This window comes from Balearica regulorum, chromosome 8, assembly GCF_011004875.1.
Source record: "Balearica regulorum gibbericeps isolate bBalReg1 chromosome 8, bBalReg1.pri, whole genome shotgun sequence".
Classification (NCBI taxonomy): domain Eukaryota; kingdom Metazoa; phylum Chordata; class Aves; order Gruiformes; family Gruidae; genus Balearica; species Balearica regulorum.
The window spans coordinates 12,741,958-12,767,136 of record NC_046191.1 but is presented as its reverse complement, the minus strand read 5'-3'; the positions used below and the strand labels follow the sequence as shown (position 1 = coordinate 12,767,136).

Genomic DNA, 25,179 nt, shown 5'->3' with positions numbered 1-25,179 from the left:
TGGCCATATGGTCCTCAAGCTGTGCTGTCAAGCAGATCTACAGATGGAGATGTATTATCTTACATGAGCACCAAGTTGAGCATTGCACTAGGCACTTGTGAATCAGACCAGGAGACCTGAGAATACAATATACAATTACTACAAAATCAGGTGAGAAAAAGTCATCAGCAAGAATATTCCCTCAAAGAAAAAAACCAAAAAACAGTTGGAGAAAGCATGAACTTCCGACAGGCTCTGCAGCTTACAGATTCAATCCAGAGTATTTAGCAAGTTTAGCAACACCTGAAACGAAAAGGGAAGTTGCTCTGACAAGTCTTAAAAAATTCAGAATCCTGGTCTTTTGATTTTATACCAATTTATTCTGTTAAAGGCAAGCAAAACTCATCCCACAATATCTATACGTCAGCTGGCTATCAAGTGGCACACATCACAAGACTACGGGTGTGTACATTTGCTCTGAAGAGCTGGATCAAAGGGAAGGAAGAGCTACCAGGAGCAGTGACCTCCAAACCAGGTACAGCAAATACACACCGTGACTTTGCTTTCCAAAAAGCTTACTACAGAAACGGCTGGGCAGGCTGGAGCCATGAGAGCTACCGAGATGACACAACAGGGTGCTATATATAAAGCGGCGGATCAATGTCAGGACTTTAGGACTCTTGTACGCTTCCTTCCAGAATACAGCTCTGGTGACAACGTGCCAGTGTATCCTGCAAACTGCTGAAGTGGATGCCTTTGCTTTGAGGAGCAGTGCCCCGTGACTGCGGAGTCCTCAGGTGACAAACTGGCCGCCTCGTATTCATCGAAGCACAAAGCACCAGCGCCTATTGGACTCACACTATTCATAGTCTTCCAAGTTTTTACGTCATGAAGGCATGGAGTGCACAGGGGAATAATACCGAGCTTTGGGTGGTAGCTGTATGTGAAAACTCTTTGTTTCGTGATTCAGATGATTAATGGCTTACGCTTATGGGACAATCATTTACCTGCAAGTCTCGGCTAGAAGCTCCAGGGCATCAAAAGTTTATGAAGCAGCTCTGTGTCAGTCACATGAATCCAGATTTGTGAAGGTGTTTAGGAACCCGCACCTTTAGGTGTCTAAAAATATCTCAAAAATCTGTCCCGTGGATTGGCCCAACATTTCAGTGTCTCCACTCAAAAGTTCTTAAGCATCTGACAAGATTAGCAAAGGAGCAGTAAGCCACAAATCTTCCATTTTTCAAGCAAACTTCAAAAACCTGTCGCTTCCACAGAGAATGAACAGGGGTCAGGTTGACCTTAAACTTGCCACCATGGCTGCTGTGCGGGCCGGGGGAGCAGCTCTGGCGGCTCCGCAAATCCCCGCTCTGGAGTCGGGATCTCCCGGCTTCCCCGTGGTCTTGTGCTCGGGAGCATCCTGAAGCAGATCCAAATTTTAGCACGGAGAGTGGAGCCCATGGGCACTTTGGCAGTGCTGCGTGGCACCTGGCCAGCACCACTTACTCTAAGCTCCGTGGCCTCGCTGTGTAATGCACAGAAGGGCTGTTTTGCAGCAAAATTTGGATACCGAGTAGGAAGGAAAAAAATCCCCAGAACCAAAGGCTTTCAGTGCCAGAGCTTCCCGCCGTGTGGCTGGGGTGTAAGACTGGCTTCAGGTGCTCAGTTTAGGGCAGAGGCGAGTGACGCACAAGCAAACAGGCATCGAATTCAGGAATGTGAAGCCCAGTGCTCCTCAGAGTGCTTGAAGCAACCACGCTGGGGCAGGGGAAGAACTTCTGCGAAGTATTTGACTCTTACCGCCGCCCTGGCTGAATGGAGATTGGAAGACAACGGCAAAAGATCCTCAGAGGAACACAGTTACCATGCACGAGGAGAAATCCTGGAGACCACTGAGGGGAAAAATATCGACATGCCATGGGAAATGGCAGAGTGACCCCAGTACAGCGCAAAGGAGAACGGCAGCAGGGCGAAACCGCCGAGCACCGTGGTGCTGCCCGTGCTGACGCAAGCCCAGCGCCTAGGAAGGGTTGGGCAAGGAGCCAAAGAGCACCAACACAATCGGTGCAGTTGACTACCTTAACCCCTCCGCCATCTAAAGAGGCCGCAGAAAATCATCCTCGGTTTGGGGATTTCTTAAGTCAGGGCACTGGACGGGGAAGCAGAAAGCACTGGAGTAATTAAGCAGCTGAAGCAGCAGCGCGCTCGCTGATTGCATGGGCTGAAACAACTCCGAGCAGCCACAACACGGTCAAACCCATCATAAATCGCAACAGGTCTCAGCGTGGCGCTCACCCGCCGCCGCCACAGACGGGGAGACCCTCGCGGGGGGGTAGGGAAGGCTCCGGTCCGCCTTGCCGACGGGCGCTCCTTGCACCTACCGGTTCCACCTCCCGCCGGCGGCCCTCGGGCCACCTCGGCTCTGACCGACACAGCGACCCGGGTTTACGAGCGGAGGGACCGGGCGCGGGCAAAGGGACGTCCCTCCGAGGCACGGCGGGGCCCCGGCTCTCTCCCGCGGGCCTTCGGGCGGCCGCTCCCGCGCCGGCGGGGGAGGGCGGCGCGGGGCCCCCCGGCTGCCAGGCCGGGTCCTTCCGGCGGCGCCGCGCGAGCGCCCGCCCCGGGCCGCGCCTTCCCACGCCCCTCCGGGCCGCCCCCCCCCGCCCGCCCGCCCGCCCGCCCACACCTGGCCGGGGCGGGCCCTGCCCGCCGGCTGCGGGCCGACTCGGCGGGCAGGGGGCGGGCGGGCAGCGCAGCGGAGCGGAGGTTGCGGTGGAGCGGGAGGGTTCGGCCGGGAGCAGCGCCGTGCCTCGCCGCGCCTCGCCGCGGGGCCGAGCGCGGCAGCCGGGGCCCAGCCCAGCCCAGGTGAGCCCGCGGGCGGCAGGTGGCGGCGCGGCGGCGGCGGCGGCGGGGCGGGCTGGGCTGGCTGGCGGCGGGGCGGGAGCGGCGCGCGGCCCCGGCGGGGGCGGGCTGGCGGCGGCGGCGCGCGCGGAGCGCGGTCCCGCGCGGCGGCGGCGGCTGAGGCTGAGGGAGCGGAGCCGCTGGGCGGTCGGAGGGAGCGGAGCGGGTTCTCGCGCGGCGTCCGGAGGCAGCATGCGGGCGGCGGAGCCCCGGAGCCTCGGTAAGTGGCTCGGCCGCGGTGCTTTTTCCCCTCAGCCCCGCGCCCCGCTCCCGGCGCTGCGGAAGCGGCTCCCGGGGAGCCGCCAAACTCCGCCGCCTGTTGAGCCCCGCGGATCGTCGCCCCCGAGCGCCGGCCCCTCCGCCCGCCTCGGCCCCGCCGCCGCCCCGGGTGCTCCGCGGGGGCCACCGTGCGGTACCGGGCCCGCCCCCCTCTACCCGCCGGGGCCGCCACGCGGTGGCCGGTGGCCGCCGGCTGCGTCCCGCGGGGCCTCCTCGGGTCAGCGGGGAGCAGCCAGGCACCTGCCGGCGCTGCGCCGCGGTGCCGGGGGCGCGGGGCTCGCCGCCGCGGCGTGACCTTCCCGGCGGGCTGCGGCGCTCGGGGCAGCCCCGGCGGGCGGTGCTCCCTCGGTGGGTTGGGAGGGTGGGGTGGGTACCGTGTCCCGCGGGGCGCAGCGCCGCGGGGCGTCCCGGGCGCGGTGCCTCCGCCGCGCGGGGAGGCGCGAGGCGATCGGCAGCGGCCCGAAGCGTTTCCCCGCGGCTGGTGCTGGCCGTTCCGCGCCGGGAGGAGGGAGGGCGCTGCAGCGGGGCGCGGGCCGGGCGGCGGGGGGCGGCAGATCGCGCCTTCACTCCCCCACCCCACCCCGCGGTGGGGCGAGCCGCCGCCTGGGAGAGCGCGGGGCCGCCGGGCGGCGTCGTCTTGGGTGGCGAGAACAAAGGGTCCCCGGCGGGAGCGGGCGGGGAGCTCCGCGCGGGGTGCGGGCTCCCAGTACCGGGGGGGGGGGGGTGCCGGAGTTCCCCCTCTTCTCCCCTGCCCGTCCTCCCGGGGGATCGCTGCTTCAGCCTCCCCGGGGCCAGCTCCTGTCCCGCAGCCGTCTCCGCAACCTGTTGGGCGGCCTGCCTGGTCGGGAGCCCCGGGGGGTGCCCGGAGGGGCGGGCGGTTCTCCCCCGCGGGACACCCGGGAGTGCCGGGCTCGTGTGGAGGGGCGCTGGGGTGGGCGCAGGCAGCCTGCGGCGAGCGGGAGTTGAAGCTGAAGGCGAATGCTGCAAACGGGTGTGTTTGCTTTCCCGGTGGTTTCGGCACCCAGAAACTGTTTTAAGACCCAACTTCGAGCAGTTCAAATACCTGGCGTAAATGAAATTTAATGAAAGAAAGTATTTCCGCTCTGTTGAACAAAGATCTGTTCCCGCAGACCTCTTGTGTGGAAAAGATGTGCTCTGTTTCCAGGAGACTGACTGGGGCAGCTGTTTTAAAGCGTTTTGGAGTTTTGTATTTATTTCAGATGTAACCAAATGAAGCTGTGTTGTCAGTATCAAATAAAATGTTCTCTTGTGAAGTGTAGAATTGAGCTATAAAAACTGATTTAGTCTGAAGATAACTGGATAATCAAAGCTTCAGACGTAAGTTATGTTGAATATTTGCTGGGTTAGAGATCTCTGAAGGCAGCTAACTTGAGCAGGGACGGCGAGCACATAGAGTTTCCTTATGCTGCTTGTATAACTACCTTTGTTCATTTTTCAAGGTAAATGTTAGAGAAATGACAAATTTAATTTGAGATTACTGAGGTCCTGTGCTGCAAATGACTTATCTCTGTGTCTGGTTACTGGGTGATTGTTCCAAGCCTGCCAGTGTGGCTTTAAAAACAGCATTTTAAATAAAGTCCATTGCACTCCTTAAGATAATGCAGGAAATGCGTGGCTCATGAGAATGGTTTTATGGAGGGAGCAAGTGTACTTTAATCCTGATTTTATTATTTCTGCCATGGTGGTTCGCTGTGGGGCTGAGGACGTAGGAGTAATAGATATCCATACGTTGAAGCGCACGATCAGCAGTCTGAACTTTGAAAGTGAGAAGTAAAATCCATGTGGCAAAACGGCCGGTTTGTGCTCTGAATGTGTGGTGGGCGACAGAGTGGAATTATTTAAGTTCTCGGTTTCTGCCTTTAACCGACCATCTTAATGTGCAAGTTTCTTAGCCTACGTCACTGGCATGCGTCCTGGTCGTTGAAATAGGATGCAGCACGACGAAGGGGTTAAAACAGCTTATGGCCAAAGAGTTAATGCATCACTTCAGCTCAAGAGATTTTTATAATTCAGCTTAGTTACAAATATTGCCATCTGCCCTCTTCTTTGCATGTATGTCTCCATAAATGTCTTGGTTAAATACTGGTTGGGGCTGTTTGTAAAATAGTGGAAGCCACACACAACATTTTATTCTCATGCATGTTGCCAGTGAAAATGTCAGTTTCTGGAAAATCAAAGTAGAAGCTGTCCTACATTGTGTCTGCATTTGGTTGTGGGTTGAGAGGTGTGCAGGTATTTTTTTTATTTTTTTTTAAAACTAAGTCCTGCTCTTGGGAATCTGAGATAACTGTCATTGGCAAAAGCAGAGAAGACAGTCAAAGCTTGTGATTATAAGGAGAAAGATCTAAGCTTGTGGGTAACGGAGAAGAAATGTTTTCCTCTTTGTGTCCACATAATGCAGGGCTGTGGGAAGATATGCTTAATGAGGATGATTATTGCTGTGGCTTTCCATAAATCCACTTGTAATGGAGGCTTTGTACAGTTACTTCTGAATCTGTACATTTAAAAACTGCAAATAGCGATAATGGAGTTGGCTAATAGCAGACTGTCAAGTAAGTGCAATTCTTGTGATAACGTTGAGCCATAGATCTCCATTTAAGTATTACTTTTAAGCAGAAAATGTTTCTTGTAGGTCATAGTATATGCAATTGGGAGGAAAAAACCCACAGTTGTTGCTGCCTGTTCTCGAATCTTAACCAGCTAACTTTAATTGTGCAAAGGGTGCTTCTCTCCAGCTTTTTATCAGATAGCAGGAGATCTAGATTTCGGTAGATCCATTTGACGTGAATTTAGATAGTAGAAAATAATAATAATAATAACCAGCTTTAAAAAACTGACTAAAGAGGTTTACCCGAGCAGCGAACATGTGGCTGTGTGCAAATTAAAGTTGGGACTTGCACCTTTTGAAGGATTGCAAAGTTCCCCATAAAGCATTGGAGTGAGCTGAATGCCAGCAGGCGAGAGTCCGAGCTGATCTTGTTGGTAGTGTTAACCAGGACAAACCTTTCTGTTTCAGTGGTTTTTTTCAGTGCCTCTTAGAAGCCAGGGCTGAGAGTTAAATTACTCATGCCTGTTTTGCAACTTAAAAATAAAAGGTGAAGGTAAGACAGTAGGGAAAATTTTTAATGTGTTATCTCACCCCAGTATAGAAGGATGTAAAATCACCTATTATTTTCAAGTAAAGCACTCGTAGTAACTACTGGATGTTTTATATAGTGTTTTGAATGAATGCATTTTTAACTTGCGTAGCTAAGAAACAGCTTTTGAAGAAATCTGACATGTGAGTTGCTTATGTTTATGTTTGGAAGAATTGATTGAGAAATATTTGCGATACTCACCATCATTGTTACTCTCTTTTAAAAGCAATGTCTTGACTTTCACCTTTCATACAGTTTGTGAAGGCTCCTTACATAGATTTACTTTTGCTCAATATCTGACCATAGAAGTAAGCTTTGTTTCTACAGATCTTAGTGCAGTGTTCAAATCCAAAATGCATGCTTCCTTTCCAGTAAAAACTTATAATTACATGGGGTGGTAGCTAACTGGAAAGTATTGCAAAACATATGTAAGAATACTGTCGTGCAAACTCTAAAACTGACGAATGACTCACTGTGCCAGTGCTGTATCAAATTCTATCTATACACAAGGTTTAAATGACAAGTTTACTTTAGGCAGGGAATATGCAATTTTCTTGTACTCTTTCTTCATCTAATGTCAAGTGAGCTTAATGAAATGGTACATGTGGGCATACAGGAGGCACCAGTTGTAGAGCTTTAATGAGCAAAGGGAACAAGCGCTGCTTGGCTCTATTTGTGAAGATGATAGAGATGTAACTACTCTGTATATTAAAAACCAAGTTCATGGTACTGATGCATGCCTTGAGACATTTGTTTCTTTTAACGTACGTCATCGTGATTTGTTTATGTGCATTTACTAACATTTGTTCTATTTCTTTTTTCTATAGGAGAGGGTATTTGTTTTTTTAGCAGTATATGTATTCATCTTTACAAATTTGTATTAGTTGAGTTTCTAACTGGCATTTCAGAATTTTGGCAACATTTGTGTGAATATAAAATTCAGGTCACTGCCAAAATGCAAACGGGACGATGTTCAGCATGGGAAAGGTGCCCGTGATTGTAGGTTAAAGAGGAAAAGACTGCTTTTCACTGCAACAACACAGGTTTTATTTGTGCCTTTGACTTTGTGATAGTGATTTATTATGAGAAGCTTCACAGAGCTTTGGAGAGCCCCTTGCAAAAAACCCAGGATGTGTAAACAGGCAGTTACATCCTGTAGCTGGGAAGCCCGTGCAAGCTGGCAGGAGGACAGGGAAGAGGAGGATAGGGAAGACGGTGGAGTGGAGGTATCAAGGTCTCGTGCTGGTACGTTGTGTGTCTTGCCTGTACGTCTGTGGATGCCGGGGTGCCTGACGAAACACCTGTGGGGAAGCCTAGCCTGCAAAGCTAAGGAACCTGATATCCACTCAACCCTAGGTGGAAGACTTTAAACCCTTCACAACCTTGTCTTTTAATTTCTAATTTGATTGTAATCCATTCTGTCACAAACCCTATCCCTTCTGCTCTCTGTTAATTGTTGTCTTTCTGGGCTGTGGGGAAGATGTCGTGCACATCATTGGTCTTTGCCTTGTGGTGGTCAGGAGAGCTGTAGTGACCAGTGCCTGCGAGTGTTTTTGCTCTCTGTAGGAAGGTCAAAACCTCCTCGGGCTGTGAAAAGAGGCTAAGGAAGGGAAGCTGGAGCACTTGCTGTTTAATGTCAGCATGCACACAGTGTATATACACCTGTGCCTTATTGGAGAAAAAAAAAAAGATGAAACAGGTCTTGCTCCTTCAATTCAAGGACTCTCTTATCTGAGAATGTTCCTTAAGATCAAAAATACAGAAATAAGTTAGGATTTTTGGAGCAGAGGACGGGAGCAATGTACGTAAAAAGCATCTCCTAATACCTGGGCTTGGTACTCGGAGGAAGTAGCTCTGTTTGGATGCTTTCATTAAGTGCAATCCACTGTGTAGATGAAATACAGCAATACCATTAATCTGGGAAGCGATAGGGTAGTCCACTCTTATTCTTGTCCTTCAGCAGGCATAGAAGCTTCCAGTTTACAACCTGCCCAAAAGACATTTATTTCTTGGCACAAAATTTCAGCTGCAGCTGGCAAGTGGGTAAGTACTTTCTTCCAGCCTTACTGAGAAAGAGAGGAATTATTTAGGTTGGCACAAGAAGTTTATAGTTCAGAGTTGTCAGATGAAATTGAACAGAGGAAAAAAAATGTGAAGGCTGGGCATGTGGCATTGCTCTCTGAAAATCAGTGCTGGAAATCCCATCATTACTTGAAACCAAACAAAACATGCGTGTGCTTGACCGTGGCAACGAATTATCTATTGGCTTCGTAGGCCTCTCTTCCTTGTGGTTTTTTTTTTTTTTTTCCTTCCTGCAAGTGTAGTGTTTGACACTGAATTGCATGTGTATATTCAGAAGATCACATCTGTTCTATTTTATGAGATCCACATAGTGTGGTTGCTTTTTTATCCCTCCAGTGTATGGATTCTTCTCTTGTGTGTCATTCTCGCTGCTGAAGGCAGCCAGGCACTTGTCCTTTGTAATTTCTCTCCTGTCTTCAGGAACGGGAAGTTTTTAATGGGACGGTACTTGATTCTTCAGTTAAACTTCCTCACAAAATTAAGTCTTATGGTGTTTTGGAAAAGCCGTTATTTTTCTAGAGGGTTTTGTGAGTAGGGGTGGAAGCGGGATGATTCTGTGGCTCTTTTTTCTGGAGGAGTTTTGGTAATTGTTATATCAACAGGTTAGATTTTCTGCACCAATGAAGAGCAAGAAAGCTGGTGAAGGGTCTAGAGCACAAATCTGATGAGGAGCGGCTGAGGGTTGTTTAGCCTGGAGTGCAGGAGGCTGAGGGGAGACCACCTCGCTCTCTACAACTACCTGAAGGGAGCTTGCAGCAAGGTGGATGTCAGTCTCTTCTCCCAAATAACAAGTGATAGGACAAGAGGAAATGACCTCAAGTTGCACCAGGGGAGGTTTAGATTGGATATTAGGAAAAATGTCTTCACAGAAAAGGTTGTCAAGCACTGGAACAGGCTGCCCAGGGAAGTGGTGGAGTCACCATCCCTGGAGGTGTTTAAAAGACATGTAGATGTGGTGCTCAGGTACGTGGTTTAGTGGTGGACCTGGCAGTGTTAGGTTAACGGTTGGACTTGACGATCTTGAAGGTCTTTTCCAACCTAATTGATTCTACATATTTTGATAGGATTGTTAATTGGGAAAGTCAATTAGGTCTGAGAAGTATGAAAAAGGCTAGTCTAGTGTTTGGATTTTAGGGTATATATTTCAAAATATTTTTTTTTTAACCTGGCAGATGTTGTGCTTCTGATCTTTTACCTTGAAGCAGAACCATAGAAAAGAGGTAAAAAGGATCCTTTTGGACACAATATGTTAAGATGATGTTGAGGTGTTATGTACTTGGAAGACATAAGATGGGGGGAAAAGAAGAAAAAAGTGACTGTGTTTTTGGCTGGTGATGTTGCCTTTTTATAAACTGTTTTCTTCAAATACAACGGAGTTATGTTTGCTTATATCTTAAGTAACATTTGTTTTGCCAAATTTGATCAAAGGTTTAGTTGTTGCAGAATCAATAATAATTCACTTCTCTTAAGGAAAAACCTGTAACTTATGAATGTACTGTCCGTTGTATTTTAACTACTTGTAATACAGAATTTGCAAGTTTATGCAAATTGACTAGAAGATGCACACAAAATCCAATAATACATTTTCCATGTCAAAGTTCAGTGAAATATAAAACATAATTACCACAAACAATGAAAATGAGTCTCTTAAACCTATGAACTAGAAGGCGTGGAAATAATTTTGTAATATATATTCTCATTGGTTTTGTTGAGACTGTACTTGGGCACTGCCAAAATTCCTTTACAGTCTTATGTATTCTAATCTCTGCATTAGTACATAGATGTTTACAAGTACAATTTTTACTATTTAACCTGAGGAGGAAGCATGCATTTTTTGAACGTGCATTTTAGATATTGACTGTCTCCTCAGTATAGCCTTATTCATGGATAGCTTCCAATTAATAAGTGCAAACTTTGAAGAATCACAGCTAGGGAGACAAGTATTTTGGCAGATTGTAGAGGTACTGCTTTAATTCTGCCTCTCGGCATGAAGGGAGAATTACAAACTTTTTGAAGGAAAGTTTGTCACCTTCAATATGCTTGTGAGATTGAAGACTCTTGCTAGCAGAGGTGCTGCTCTTGTTGGTTTGAATTTTCTCTGGATTCTGCTACATCTTTGGAGCCTGTAAAACTACACTTTGTACTTGGGCATAGTGTTATGATGGACTACCTGTTTGGGGTCTTTGGACTCATTTTAGAATAGCCTTTCTATTAGCCTAATTTCTCGAAGTCTGTCCCGTGGCAGGGGGTCCATTTTAGCACAGGTCGTAGTACCAGATCCTACTTCTTCACCCAGACAGGTCAAGACAGGGAGAGCTCGTGGAAGCCTGTATCATAGCCATGATTTTAGCTGCTGTTATTCAGAGCTGGATTTGGGATGAGACTGAAGTGAGCGTGGGCTCTCACTGCCCCTGCCTTTGAGTGGGCAGGTACTGTCCTTTGCAGAGAGATGCCTACCTCCTGCCAGTGAACATCACACTTTGTTTTTCTCTCTTTGCTGCTGACTTTCCTGGCCGTCTGGATCTGCAGCTGAGGCTGTGAATGATGGCAAGGGGCAGCTTTCACCTGTGTGTGGGAGAAACGCACAGAAGTGTAACACGTGTGCCTTGGTGAGAAAACTCCGGCAGCTCTGTCGGAGCAAGCTGCTGCCTCTGATAATTGTGCTCAGCTCCCTACTATGTTTCTTACCTGAAGCTTTTTCTTTGTAAACAACAACATAAAGTGTGCTGCTCTAATACCTCAGTGCCAATCTCTTGCTTATGTCTGTGGAAGGAATAAGCGCAATTATAAAAAGGGAGAGTTCTGAAGGGTTACGTGGCAGCAGGCTGTCGTGTTCTTCTAGTGATTCCCCCATCCCGGTGTCAGGAAGCTGGGCATCTTCTAAGAAAAGTATTTTACTAAAGAGTGATCAAAGGCTTCTTCATTGGCCAAAACCATCTAGATAGATGGGCAAACCTTTGTCTTAAAATTACTTGCATGGAATTACTGGGATCAGCAACTTGACTGCAGTGACAAAACCCATCTTTAATACACTAGAAATAATGAACTGTATTTTGTTTGTTTAGATCATTAGGTGTTCAGGACAGGCACCATGAATTGTATGGTGTTAAAGAATACCTTGCATAGCAGTTATGCTACTGGAAAGCATTTGTGAATGTAAGTTTGAATTAGTTTTTTTTCCTTTTTAAACTTTGAAGAGTTGTGCTTTGAAAACCATTGATTTTTTGATGCTCTTAAACATTGTCTACAAGGAACAGGTGAGGGATCTCCTGACCTCCTGGGTGGTTTGGGGTTTTTTTTTGTTTGTTTGTTTGTTTTTTCAGATACCTCTATTGTATGTTGGTTTTGGATGTTATGAAAAATGCAGACATACCGGGTTTGGTGTTTAGGTGATAGGATGGTCTGACACAACTGTGTAGGGATGAGCTCTCCGATACTGGCTTTCTTCGTATCTGAAGTGAGTTAACAGCCTCTTGGAGTCTTGTTGCACAGTGTAATTAAAATAAACACTATAATGCTAATCATTTATGTATTTTTGCCTGTGGGTGAAGTTTTAAATTAGAAGTAGCTATACTTTGGTGGAAGTGGATTTTTTTTTTTTTTAATTATTATAATGTTGCTTGCTTCTAGTCTGGTAATATTTCTGTGAGTGCATAAAAATATTGCTAGGCAGATTTGGTTTTGTTTTTTATTACCTATTTGTATATTCTAGTAACAATGTAATTATTGCTTTTAACAAAAACTGCCTCACTTGAGTGTTTAATTCCATCAGACTCAAGCAGTCACTGATGAGGTGATAAATGATAGGTTATATGTAGAAGTGGATTTGCAATTACTTGCTGCTTTGGGAAGAAAAAAAAAAAGATGTTTTGTTTCTGTCCAATGACTAATGTTGAAAATCAAAGTGGCGCACCAGATGTTTTTTCTAATGACTGTGGTTCAAGGTCTCTTTTGTACGGAGAAGGGTTTTGACTGAGTTCGTCTCTTGGCTTTGAAGTTTCTCTCGCTTGTTAATGCAGCACTCCTCTAAATCTTCTGCTCTGGACTTCTCCGTGGACGGATTTTATGGAAGAGCTCCATTCCCAACCCTTCATGCATCTCGCAGCTCCCCGTTCATCAGGAGGCAGAGGGGTGATGGCGTTTTTACAGTGCGGGCTGAGCACTTCCATTCACTTGTGTTTGTTTCACAGAATTAAAACAAGAATAAGTGTTTCGCTTTATTTGTTGATGTCTGATTAGGAATTAGTGGAAGAAACTGAATCGCTGGTGTGATTAACGGTAGGTTTTGTTTCTGGTGTATGAAAGGGCTCATTGTCTGAGGCTTTTCCTCCATCGCACTCTGCCTAATCCTGCTGAAATCATGCTAACGACGGCAGCGCTTGAGGCTCCTCGTCTTGTTTTCCTGTGTGATTAATCATACAACTGGAAAAATTTCCTCTTTGAAGGGACAGTTGCTTCTCGTGCTGAATCTGCTGTTGCATCCTAGGGGCCTTGCTAATAAGGTGGGCATTGGTTTGGTGGGGGAAAGGGAGGCTAATCCGAAATCTACAAACTGGTCTAATTTCTGCTACTTTTGGGTTTCAAATCTGGGCCTGATCGTTTTGTTAATGCTGTCCGTGCCTACCTTTCTGCACCCAAAGCTGAAGGAGGTGAGCTGCCTCGTTCCGATTTTTAATTCCTCCCAAATTTTTGGTAGATCAACTTTCTGTAGTTGCCGATGTAGTACTTCTGCAAGGAGGAACTTTAACATTGCTCAGTGTATGTTTTCAAAAGTGATTTTATAAGTTTGAGGTTTGTAGAAATGAAGACATTTCTGAAATACACAGCAAGAAATTATAGTGGGTCAGAACTGTTCCTCTTTCAGAAAAACCCTGAAAGAAACACAATACCCCACCCCATGAACATTAGCCTTTCTTTTCCTCTGAATCAGGTTGTCATTCCAAGGTCTTGGAGTGATTTAAAAATATAAAATAAACTCCCCTGAGGAATCTATTAAAAATTATTTGGTTCACTGAACATTCAGTGCGCGTTCAGTCTTGGAATCCATTACATGCCTGTAGAAAGACTTTAGAAATCCTTGCTGACGAAGTTGGTCTGAGTTGTGTCCCTTTGGCAGGTGGGAATGAGGGAATTTCATTGCTTTATTTTCAAAACAGAAGTGTGCGGAATTAATATTGATTTTTATTATAGCTGTCTGCTAGTGCCACTGTATCCGGGGGTCGTATGTCAACTCTGCTTCTGTAGTGGCAGCTTTCCCTGTTCCTTTAGTTGAAATCAGTAGTTGTGGAGCTCTGGAAATAATTGGGAAATGCTGTTTTTTTTCCTTTGAATTCAATTTGTAAAGCTTTATTACCTAGAATTAAATTCTTATCAGGTTGAAATGGTGGATAAATTCTTGTTGAATGGAGACAAATGCTATTAGAAATCGGTGAAACTAAGCTATATTTTAATCCTAGATTTATTTTCATTGCCATTGTTGTACATTGAAAATACTTTGCATCTATTTTGTCCATCCGTATTAGTGTTTTTTTATTCTGATAATTTTTAATGGTTAAGTCTCGGAGACACAATGTGTGTTAGATTCCCGCTTACGGTGTGGTTGCGTGCTGTGACATGGGTTGTATTTCCAGGTACCTGGTGTAGGTGTTGTCAGTTCCCATCAGCGTGTGCTGCCTTTGTATGCTGAAGAGAGTTGTCATGTTATTCAGCTAAAGTATTTCTTTTGGAAGAACTTTCCCATGTGTTCAGCTCATGATGGAAAACTGTTGATGTCTGCTTTGTTGGGTTTTGTATACAAGTATTCATGTTTGCTCAGAGCTTCGTAGTTTTTCAGAGTCAGGTAAGGACTTAAAGAAAACACAAACAACAGACAATCCCCTCTGGATATGCAAGTTTATTTGATTAACCCACCTGACCCACAACATTCGAGAGCAGTTAAATATTTGGACAGTCAGCAGTCCTGTTAGTCATGTTTCATTAGGTGATGGCCTCCTCCATTTGGAGTTTACTCCCTTTTGCTGCTCCTGCCAAGTCTTGTGCGATCCTGAAAGGGAGCCGTGCGTGGGGGGCACGGTGGCTGCATTTGGGGGTGTTGCTGAACCAGGGTCCCGGGAGGAGCTGGGGATGCAAGTCGCTGCGGCAGCATCGGCTGCAGAGGGGAGGGGGTTGGAGGCAGGGGAGAAAATTGTTAATTGCGGATTGTCAACACCATAAAGGTTAGCTGGTAGATAAAGTTACTAACCTAAGCAGAAATAGCAATGCTGCCCTGAGAAGTGTAAAAGGCTTGTCAAAACCTAATCTAATCTTCTGCATTAACTGCACATTGCAATAATGAATAAGTGAAATTCCAGCAAGCTGTGATGGTCCAATTTTAATAACTTCTCAAAAAATCAAAATGAAGTATTGCACTGGAAGAGGCATATCACGGTTATCCAAATTTCTTTCTATAGAATCGCTATTAATTTTATATGAGTGTACACTAATGGTTTAAAAGCTCATTTGTCTCCTTGTCAGCAGCTTGACCAGTATTTTAATACAAAAGACATGGTTTTATTTTGCACCAGTCTTGTTTTTCAATGGGTGTTGCTGCCAGCTGGAAAATTGTTTTGACTTTGTAACTTTTTAACTGCTGTGGTTTTTATGCAATGTCTACTGGAAGAAAGCAAAATTTATGTAAAACCAGTGATGCTTTCAGTTGTTGTATTTTCATTTAGATTCAAGAGGAGGGGAGCAGGTGTTTATGCTGAAGCACCCAGTCTTGTCCTTCTTCTGAAGATCTGTGGTAACTCTCTGTATCATGACTAGGTAAAATTCCTGTCCTCACTAAAATCTGAGGAAATTAAGGAGGAAATGGCTGCGTGGTGCATTTCTGGATGCATTGCTGAAGCTGTGCTGGTAGAAGTATGGTTAGTAAGTTTTATGGGAGAAAAAGCTAGTACAAAAAAACCTCAAACACTCTTGGGATTCAAATGTGGTTTTAAAAATGCAGATAGTAGCTTTTTGTCTATTCTGGCAAGAAAAGAACATGATTATAATGTGTTTTCATCATACAGGTTTTGTGAGTGACTAGACGGGATTCAGCTCTGAATTCCTGACTTTGGAGTGTCCAAACTGTGTATAATTAACTTAAAAGTCAGTTTTTGGACACTCAAATGTTTCACAGGAAAATTAGTGAGAAATTTAGTGTAATGTACAACTCTTTTTCAGTATGGTTTTCTCACCTGAAATTACTGAGTTATAAATATTTTAAATCGAAAATGGTTCTTAAACTTTGATTCTGAAATGAGCTATGAACAAGTATTCTCCTGTATTTGTGGTCTCAAAGTGAAAAATGTTTTGATTAATAGAGCCATTACATTGGTTTTTATGGTAGTTTGCTGTGACACAAATGTAGCTTCTAGGTGTGCTTAAAAGGTGTAAGTTTGGCAGACTTTCTGCTGTATCTTTTCACCTAATTGCTTTATGTGTTTGCATATAATCTTGTTAATTAATTGAATTGTTTTTGCATGATAGCTACAGCATCTCTGAATTGGTAAAAAGTGCTTTTTGTGGACCAGAGGGTTCATCGCTCGGTATCAGCTATGCTGTCGGTGTTGGGTGCTGCTGGTAAAGGAGGGCAGCGCAGTGTTGCTCTGTGCCTGCCTGGGGAAATGCAGTTGTCTGAGTCATCAGAAAGGAAAACAAAGTAGTTTGGCTCTGTGTGAAATAACTTGCACCGCTTGGTTTTGCAGTGCTGTCTTTTGTGAGGAGCAAACGTGTTTGCAGGGTGGCTTCTCCATTAATGGCGTGGCAGAGGGGTTTGCGTTGTTGCGTTGGTTGGGGTGCGGAGCTGCTGGAGGGGATGGCGCTGGGCGTTCGTCAGGTTGTCACGCTGCCTTCTGACGCTGCGAGACCTTCTCAGGAGGGTTGTCTTGCTGTGGGTTAAGTGGAAATGAATGGCTTCAGAAGAGTTTTAAGGTAAAGGAAAGTGTCACTGTGAAGGTAACTCCAGGAGACCGATCCAGCCTGGCAGCCGCAGGCTCAGTTTTCTGAGCACTGGCTGTGACCTTGGATGTGCACAGGCCAGCTACAAGAGCTGCTGACAAGCTACAGAAATCCTGGGCGGATGCGTGGCCTCTCGCTTTGTTTAACAGTGGATATTTTTTTTTTTTTTGAGGAGGGACAGAGAAGATGCCGAGAGTTCCCAGCTACAACGCTTTTCAGATCCTTATTTGAAAGTGTTTTAAACAAGGGACATCAGAAGCTGAGGTACAAAGCAACCTTTTGAAGTTAAAAGTGGGTCTGCATGAAAATGAACTGCTTGTCTGTGAAAAGAGTCAAGTGTGAAAGGATAGGATGGTTTCACTAAATGAATTTGATAGTCTGAATAAGTGTGGCGAGGCAGAGAGGAGAATCCGGAAAGGTCAGGACTGAGCATGTGACTCTAGACGAGGTGGTGGAAAGACATGAAAGGAATTGAGTGGAAATGCCTTGGTTTACTTTTTTTTTTTTTTTTTTTTACTTAGAAGCGATTTATTTATTTTGGTAAAGGTGGTCATAAAAAGGGAACTTTAGAAGCTTGCCGCAGAGAAGTGGGGAATCTGATTCCTTTGGGATCTTGTACCTCTTCTATTCAACTTTTGTGTGGTTTCAAATAGCTAAAAGATCAAAGCCCAAAGGAACTCCTTGTTATGTGTGCAGCCCCATTGGTAGGACTGCTCTATCCTGCACGCTCTCTGCAGTTGAGTGCTTCAGCAACTTTTTTGTCCCAAGTACAGGATTTCTTATTATTGCTGGCTTGTTTTCAGTGATCCATGTAACTTGCAGATTTTAACTCAAAGAATGTGACATGTTTTCTAGGTCCCTGGTACTGCTTAAAAGGATAACGTGTGTGATGTCTGCATTTGGTGTAGATAAATGTGAGATGATTTGCATTGGTAGCAGGAAACTGTCTGAACTTTTTGTACAAAATGACGGACTCCAGGTTAACTGTCAGCATTCAGGGTGGGATCTTGAGACTGACAGTAGTTCCATCAAACCATCAGCTCTGTGCTTAGTAATGATCAAAGAAAGCATATCAAATCTTATGAAATGCTATGAAAGTAAAGAATAAGATACAGAGCATTATTATGCCATGTCTAAATCCATGGTTTGTCCATATGTTAGATACTGTTTCATCTCCCCTTCCTTTCATCTCAAGAAGAATATAGAGCAGCTAGAAGCGTGGAGAAATGCAACATGAGTCGTTAGAGATCTGGAATGGCTTCCACGTGACAAATGACTGGGAAAGGGGTGGTTGAAGAAGGATGTGACAGAGGTCTGAAATCATGAGTAGCTTGAAGAGGATTTAGCTATTTCATCTCCCAGTGTAAGAGCAAGGGAAAGTCAACTAAACTTTGTAGGAGTCAGGTTCAGGCCCCGAGAGGAGGAAGTGGTTCTTCACGCAGGGTCAGTAAGGCTGTAGAACTCCCGAAAGAGGTCTTCTGGGGACTACTCAGTGGACTAATCAGCCAGTCTAAGGAATCCTAAGTGAAAGTATTGAAGGCTACAAAGGTGCTTGGTGGAAGTGCTGTTCTCTAGCCCTGTGCTTACAGGCTGTGTTGGAGACGGGGTATTAGGCTGGCAGGACCTGTGGTGTGACCCAGCACATCCATTTTTACGTTTGTGTCCTCTGCTTTGCCATGAACTCTGTGAACTTTGTGTCCCCAGTTTGCTTAACATAGGGCAAGCCCTCTGCACTAAAGCCTTTTCCATGGAACTTATTTTTGAGCAATAGCAATGAATAGATAAACTGCAGCTGGCAAAAGCTGAAAGCAACAAGGGGGAGTTGCTGCTTTCCCATTCCTGTTCCCAGTTGCTGTGGCTTACCTTATGCTATTTTGGTGTTGGGCCGTTTCACTGAAGCAGCAGAAAAATAACTTTAGGGAGGTGAGGGGAACAGCTGAAAAACTTTCTGCTAGTTAGTGGATTAACGCAGTTCACAGGTGCAGCGAATGCCCAAGGGGATGGGACTGCACAGCCTGAGAGAAGGGAGCCAGGCCTTCTCCTGTTCACCACTAGCAAGCCATGAGGTAACTCAGATGTCCCAGGGCACAGCCCACCCCTTTTCCCTTGCTTACAATGACTTTGGTGATTGTTAAAGCAACTTGTGGAAGGCTCCAGCTCAATAATACAAAACTATCAAATTCTGTGCAGTCTTCACAGTTTTTTAGCGAGCTTAAGTAGATTGCAAATGGTGCTCAAGGGTTTGATGCCAGCATGGGGTAAATGGCAGCAGTGCCCAAACAGGCATGAGCAGTCCCTTTTGCAGTGGTGGTAACCTCCCTTGCAAAACCAGACCGCTGCTGATGTAAGTGTGGAGCTACCTTCCACAACGTGGTAGAGACTGCTACTCTCCTTGCCATCAGAAACACCTAATTGGTGTCATTACCTGCCGCGGTAGTCTTGGGGTGCTTTGGAGTGAAGAGGGCACCTACATGTGCAGGTGGGCAGAAGTTATTTACCAACTTTGGCATTGAGAGGAGGGTTAGGAAGTGTTTCTCAAAAAGGACTTGAGAAAGGGAAGGTGATGGGAATTACAGCTGGAGCAGTTTCTTCCTTGGCTTCTGTGGGTGATAGTGTGGAGATGGTGCTTGCCCAGTGAGTAGTGAAAGCCAACTGCTTCTGTGAAAGTGAATTGTTTTCTGTTTTGTTAGAATGAGAGCTTTTGTGTACAAAATGCTGATCAATGTCTTAACACGTTATTAGTGTGTGCAAAAGAGCAATGTTTGCAAATGTGCCCGTTTGTTTTAAAAACAGATGAATTGTGCCTTAGGCCACCTCCTTTTGCCATCAGACACCCCCCTCCCAAGGCTGTGAGAAGCTATGATCTTCAGGGCTTTGTATTTTTATTGGATAAGAAGCAAAAAAAGGCCACTATACAAAATTAAAGAGAGATCTTCTTTTAGTTGAAGGGAGTTACCTTGTGAACATCTTGGACATCTATGAGCAATAATGTTAGAGGATAACAATTTGTGTTTGAATTCTTCTAAGAGAACGAACAGTCAAGATTGATTGGAAAAAATGTGTTTACTTTTAAAAAATATAATACAAAATTAATGACTTCCAACTATTCTGCAAATATCTTCATCTTTCTAGGTAGATCTTTCTACCTTACCTATTTAAAAAGAGATTTGTTCTACTGCTTCTGTCTAGTGCTACATGTCAAAATAATTTTTCTTTTGTGGACAGGCCAGCGAAATGTCATGTAGACTTTTCCATTATCATTTTAGTACAGGCAGGTCAGTAGCACTTCCTACAGGACTAGAAAATTTCCCTGCTTTTGCAAGGCTGTGTAAATAAGCATATCTATGGCCTACTTTTCAACACTACTGTAGTGTCTTAGATTCTCACAAATTTAGAATTTGTTGTTATGGGTTTTTTTTTCCCAGAAAGCTTTACAATTAATTTTTAAACCAGTGCTAATTCAGTGTGTCTAACTAGCTGAAGATCATTAATAGCTCCTCTATTCAGTACAGTTACGCAGTAAAGCTCCTTCTGGAGTGATGCTATTAAATAATTCACTTATTTTCCTCAACTTCTTTTTCTGGTGTCCTAGCTTTTAAAGTCTTTACTAAAATGTTGTTTGAAATCCTAATCTTATTTCTTCTTTAAAGCTTAATTCTATTACTGTGTAGTTTATGGAGGAAAGTGTTCTATTATGTGAGAAACATTCGTAACTTTTATGATGGATTTTGAAAATGTCAGTATGAATATAGGCAGGACTGATGATAGAAGATGACTGTAGAAAAAGCACATTTTGTTTAGCTCTTGGCTGGTATGTGTTAGGACTGTGGATAGGTAAAGCAGGCTACATAAATGGAAATTTGTTGAGTGGTGGAAAATAAAATTCTCTTGATGCACATTTTTTTTTTAAATTATTTTGGTCATAGTCACAAAAGCTTTGCAAAATTTAAACTATTCATTGAGGGGAGCGGGTCATACTGTGACTTTGACAACTGTTTAGCTCCCTGAACTTCTCCCACAGCCACCCTATCAGGAGTTACTTTTTGCAGGGGATATGGCCTGGAGTCACGGCGTGCTTAGGCATCAGTCATGGCTTCTCAACTTGATTTTTACCTGGGATTTGCACTGGCTCATTTCTTCATCTGGGGAACTGGTTCATGATGAGTGACTTGCAATATAGTCATTTCTTCCACATTGCCCGATAGCCTTTTTTATTTTACTCCTTGGTGCATTGCCAGAAATAACAAATCCAAACCTTTACCTGCATTTTATTGAGGGCAGATTTGAACAGATTTCTGATGAGATCTTTGTTCTTTCATGATCATTGTGGTATTTTGGATGTTTTCCAAGCGTGTTTAATGGTCTTCAGTCCCTGGGGTGCATGGAAGAAACTGGCATTTCCTTGAGCTTGGTGACAGTTTGCCCGGCGGTGGTTATCAGCTTGCCAGGGCTCTGTGGGTCGGTCTATGCTTGCCTCATGGTCCTCAGGGCCCACTGGATACGGTTAAAGGTGTTCCTCTGTTCGTGCTGGTGGGGCATGGCTTTGGACATGCTGTATCTCTGTGAAGTGTTGTGCTCAGGGTTATCCCATGGAGATTGTGGCCTCAGGCAGAAAACTCCTTAGCTGGGAGCCTGGGAGAAGTCTGTACCTGGAGGAGAGTCAGCCTTCTCTCCAGATTAGGACTTGTCCTAAGCCTCTCTCTCCTCAAGACCAGGACTGGGTTTCGTTGGAACAGACCGGTGAACCTGTTTTCCTTTGTGTACCTTGTGCTTCAGAGCAGAAGCTTCCTGGTTGGGTGGGCAGCCAGACCCTGTGGGTGAATCTCAAGGTTGGTTGTCCTGGTGGCATAGAGCTCCAGAACAGCAATACGCGGCAGCTCTCACAGTGGACAACAGCATCTGTTTAGAGGCTGTGTTGGGAAGCAGCAACCCAAGTGATGTGGTTGGGAGGACGTTCTCTGCCTGTGCTTGGTGCAGGGGTGTCTCTCATGATGCTGAAGAGCATCTGGTGAGAGCTCTGCTTGCCCCTTGCCCCATCCTGGGCACAGAGCTGCTGGCAGAGTGCCTTGGTACGAGGCTGTGCTTGGCAGGGTGTGCTGAATCTCTGTTCCCCTGAAATACACGACTTCTGGGACCCTTGGAGTTGTGTGTGCATGTCACACTGCTTGCAGACACCTGCAGTTCAAACGAGTGTTTTGACTTCTGCTTAAAGATGGGAACAGGGACTACTTGCCTGTCAGTGGAGTCCCTGAAGACGTGCAGACTATGTGTGGTCATTTGTTGTCCTGGGCTTGCTGGGGGGACCAGGGTTGGAAGGTGTACTCCAGCCCCTTACACTGTGCCTTTGTGCGTGTGTGTGCAGAATCAGCACTGGTACATCTGAGGAGGTCTCTACTCTCTCCTCCGGAGTGCTTTGTGGTTGCCCAGTTTGTGAGCATAATTGTGGGCTACGCATCTGGTATCTTGTGTTGGTAGTTATGTTCTGGCTCACAGGTCCTCCATCAGGTACGTTCCTTTCCCTGATCTGTGGAGTTGCAGCCGCAGCGCTTGCACACAGGGTTTCACAGCTGCCCCTTTCCACCTGTATTGCTCATTCCAAAGGCTATTTGTAGCTGCTAATGATTTGCTGCACAGACTGCTTCGGGAAGTGAAACACTGTATATTTCTTTATTTTAGTCTGGAAAACAGCATTTGACTCATTCACAGCATGATGCAAAATATTTATAGTACTTGAAATGCTTGCAAATACATGTTGCAAGCAACAATATAAGCAATGTCTTAAGCCACGTGGAGCAGTTTAATCTGTCTGAAACTGCTCCCTGGGTAACTTTCTGATCTTATCAATATAGAAGACTGACTCAGGGTAATTCAATCAATGTTACTAATTTTTAAAGTAATAAAAATATAATTTGCTATACCTCCAAATTGGTCAAAATGCTTCTGTTGAAACAGAAGTTCTTCAGATCTCAAGCTCCAGTAATAGTCTGTAAGTAAATACTAAAATATTATTTGAATTTTATTTGGGAGCTTTACATAAGGAATTAAGAGAGGCTAGGAAAGGTGGACAATAATAATCTGTGGCTGGGAAGATTTCACATGAAGAGAAGCTGAACTGTTTTGCATCAAAAAAAGGCAAATCAGAAGGGGCATAAGAAGTCTAGAATGTAATAAATTATTTAGGGAATATAGGTCAGGAGACTGTTCTTGTGTTGTGAGATAGAAAGGAAATTTGAAACACTTTGAAATCAGTCAGTTTGAGATGGGTGAAAAGAAACTCCTTTTTATGGTGTGTGCAGGAAGACCTTAGCAGGCGTTTGTATGGGAGGCCAGGTTTTAAAGTTTAAAGAGGGTTAGATACTTATATTGGGATTTGTGAAAACATTTAAAGAAGAAAGAGTGCTGTGCTTCACTTTTTTTTTTTTTTTTTTGAGCAATCCCAAACTGTTAAAAGACTAGGATGAAGTTTAAACTGAAGTAGACAGTATTGTCTCTGTTGGAGGTTCTTGCATCTTCCCCCAAGCCCCTCAGTGTCTCTGGAACAGGTGGGTGGTGGCTGGGTGGGCTTTGAGGCTGATCCTGCCTTGCTCGTAGAACCTTCTGAGGCTGAGCATCTTCTGCACCTCTGCAGGATCAGCGAAGTGCACTTCATAGAGTGCTATGCAAGTAAAAATTAGTCATGGGATTAAGCCTTCACGTGGGAAACTGGCAGATTGTGTCGACTTTTTGACAGGCTTTTTATCTGCAGGTATAACTGTAAGGGATTTTAATATTTAGATGATTATTAGTATCTGGTGTGATTTCCGCTGAGTTGGTGCGGAGATTCCCTTTGACTTGTGTGGACGTTGGGTCAGGTCCCTTAAAATCAATCCTATATCCTGTGTTAATTACTGCATTAAAATGTCTCTGTACCCTTACTTGCTAGTTTTATACCATTAAAAGAAAATCTTTTAAATGGTAAACAAAAATCTTTTATATTGTTAATCTGGGAGGAATTACCCAATTACCATGATCCCAAAAGTCTGCCCAAAAGTCTTGCCCAGCCAGCAGTATTTTTAGCAGTCTCTGTCTCTAAAGCAGGTCACATAAGTTCTTTTTAGCTACAATTTACTACTAAAATCTGCTTTGTTTTGGGAACACTTCATTCATTTCTCAGAACTGGGGCGATTGCCGAAGGTCACCTCAGAGGGAAAAACTGTTTTTAAACCTTGAGGTTTAACCTTGGGAAGTGTGATGGTGAAAACTCAATGTGCCAGGCAGAACTAAAGCTGCAGTTGCCCTCACAAAAACTGTTGGAGCAAGTGATGATTGAACAGAAAGGACAGGAGAAAACAGAGAACTTGAAATGTGTGTGGTTAATACATTGCTATGGCCATCTTGAAAACCCATGTGTCAGATAGTTAGTGTCATTGGTTCACAAATGACAAATGGAGTTGTACAGATTTACCTTACCTGCAGCTATTATTAAAAAGTTTGGATGAAAATATAAAAAGAAAAAAAATTCCTGATTTTTTGTGATTACAGGCAGCAAACTGGTCTTTAAATTGGTATGTCAGTAGGGGAAAATACTTATGTCTTTAAAATCTCTGGTCTAATCCAGAGTTCAAAATAATATATTTAGAGCTAATGTCTAAGCTAATTCTCAGTGGAAACTGGAATATTTCTGGCAAAGTTGCCACCCTTGTGTATGTCCCTTTTGTGCAGCAGTAACCTGAAAACCACATTGTATTTGAGAAAATCACCAGCCACGAGATCACTGGATTGCGGCACTGTTTGTGCCAAACTCAAGGCACAACTTCTGTTGTGTTGCAATAAAAGTGTTCAATAAACACCACTTGGCAAAGTTATTTAAAAGTTCTGGTGTTACCAAGTTCTAAAATCTCAGTATCTAAATATGCTTGCAGTGTTGTTCTCTGAATTATGCATGCTCATGAAATGATCCGTACTGTGGGAAGACAGGCTGGCTGTACGCGGGCTGGCTAGTCAAGCACTGCGGAAAGGAATGGGAAAACAGAGCACACGCAGCAGCTCAGATAGTCTGACTTTCAGTTATCGTCTACATTTTTCCTTAAAAAAACTTGACTGAACTTGGTATGCTACAGCAACGAAAGAAAACCAGAGCTCTTGCCCTATGAAGTTTACACCTAGGTAGACAAAATGTTGTGACGTGCCCGATACTAAATGCGAGGGTAGTATTCTGTTTTGAGCAATTCTTTGGCATTCATGTTAATGTATCAGTGTTTGGGCTGTGCAGGGAAGATGTGGATTTTGCATGGAGAGGACAGATCCTTGACACTGCAGGAGGAGAAGGTTTTGTGCCTGCTTGGTTTTTCAGCCTTTCTGTCCCAGTGATGAGTGAACTTGAAAGCCAGCCACCCACCGGGAGGTGCGGTACCACTAAGCTTGTGTTTCTTTGCTTTGCTTTTGTTAAAGAAAGCTAGAAATACATGCTGCGTTAAGATACAACAGTTAATTAAAAAAATCTGGAAAAAAAACCTCTCACAAATTTTAACACTGAAGTATGGTATTTCTTTTCTTTGTTTACTGCTCGCGTGTTCTACAAACAAGAGGAGGTTTACCTTCCTCTTCCTCGATACATTTCTGTTATGAAAATTGTGCTTGGAAGGAAATAAATATTTACCTAATCATTTGCTGAGAAATTCACGACCTTCAACCAACTTGAGCTACCCAGACTCATTGTTTCGCCCTGGTGTAGAGTTGCTTTGCACTATTTATATTCCTGCCTCGCCAGGTCCATGCGAAGGTGTTTGCAGAACAAGCCCGTGGTATTTCCTGCGGGAGA

General features: G+C 44.8%; 1 protein-coding gene across 22 annotated transcripts in view; it reads left to right on the top strand.

Moving 5' to 3' along the window:
* The first annotated feature begins 2,684 nt into the window (after positions 1-2,684).
* PTPRF (protein tyrosine phosphatase receptor type F) overlaps positions 2,685-25,179 on the top strand; it is a 389,399-nt gene continuing 366,904 nt past the window's right edge. For 14 of the 22 annotated variants that reach the window (XM_075759646.1, XM_075759642.1, XM_075759645.1 and 11 more), the window contains exon 1: positions 2,944-3,097. The gene's annotated coding sequence lies outside the window, so the exon portion shown is untranslated. Of the gene's footprint in view, positions 2,842-2,943; positions 3,098-25,179 lie in introns of those variants that run through there. The other 8 variants (XM_075759639.1, XM_075759628.1, XM_075759625.1 and 5 more) reach the window with 4 other exon arrangements.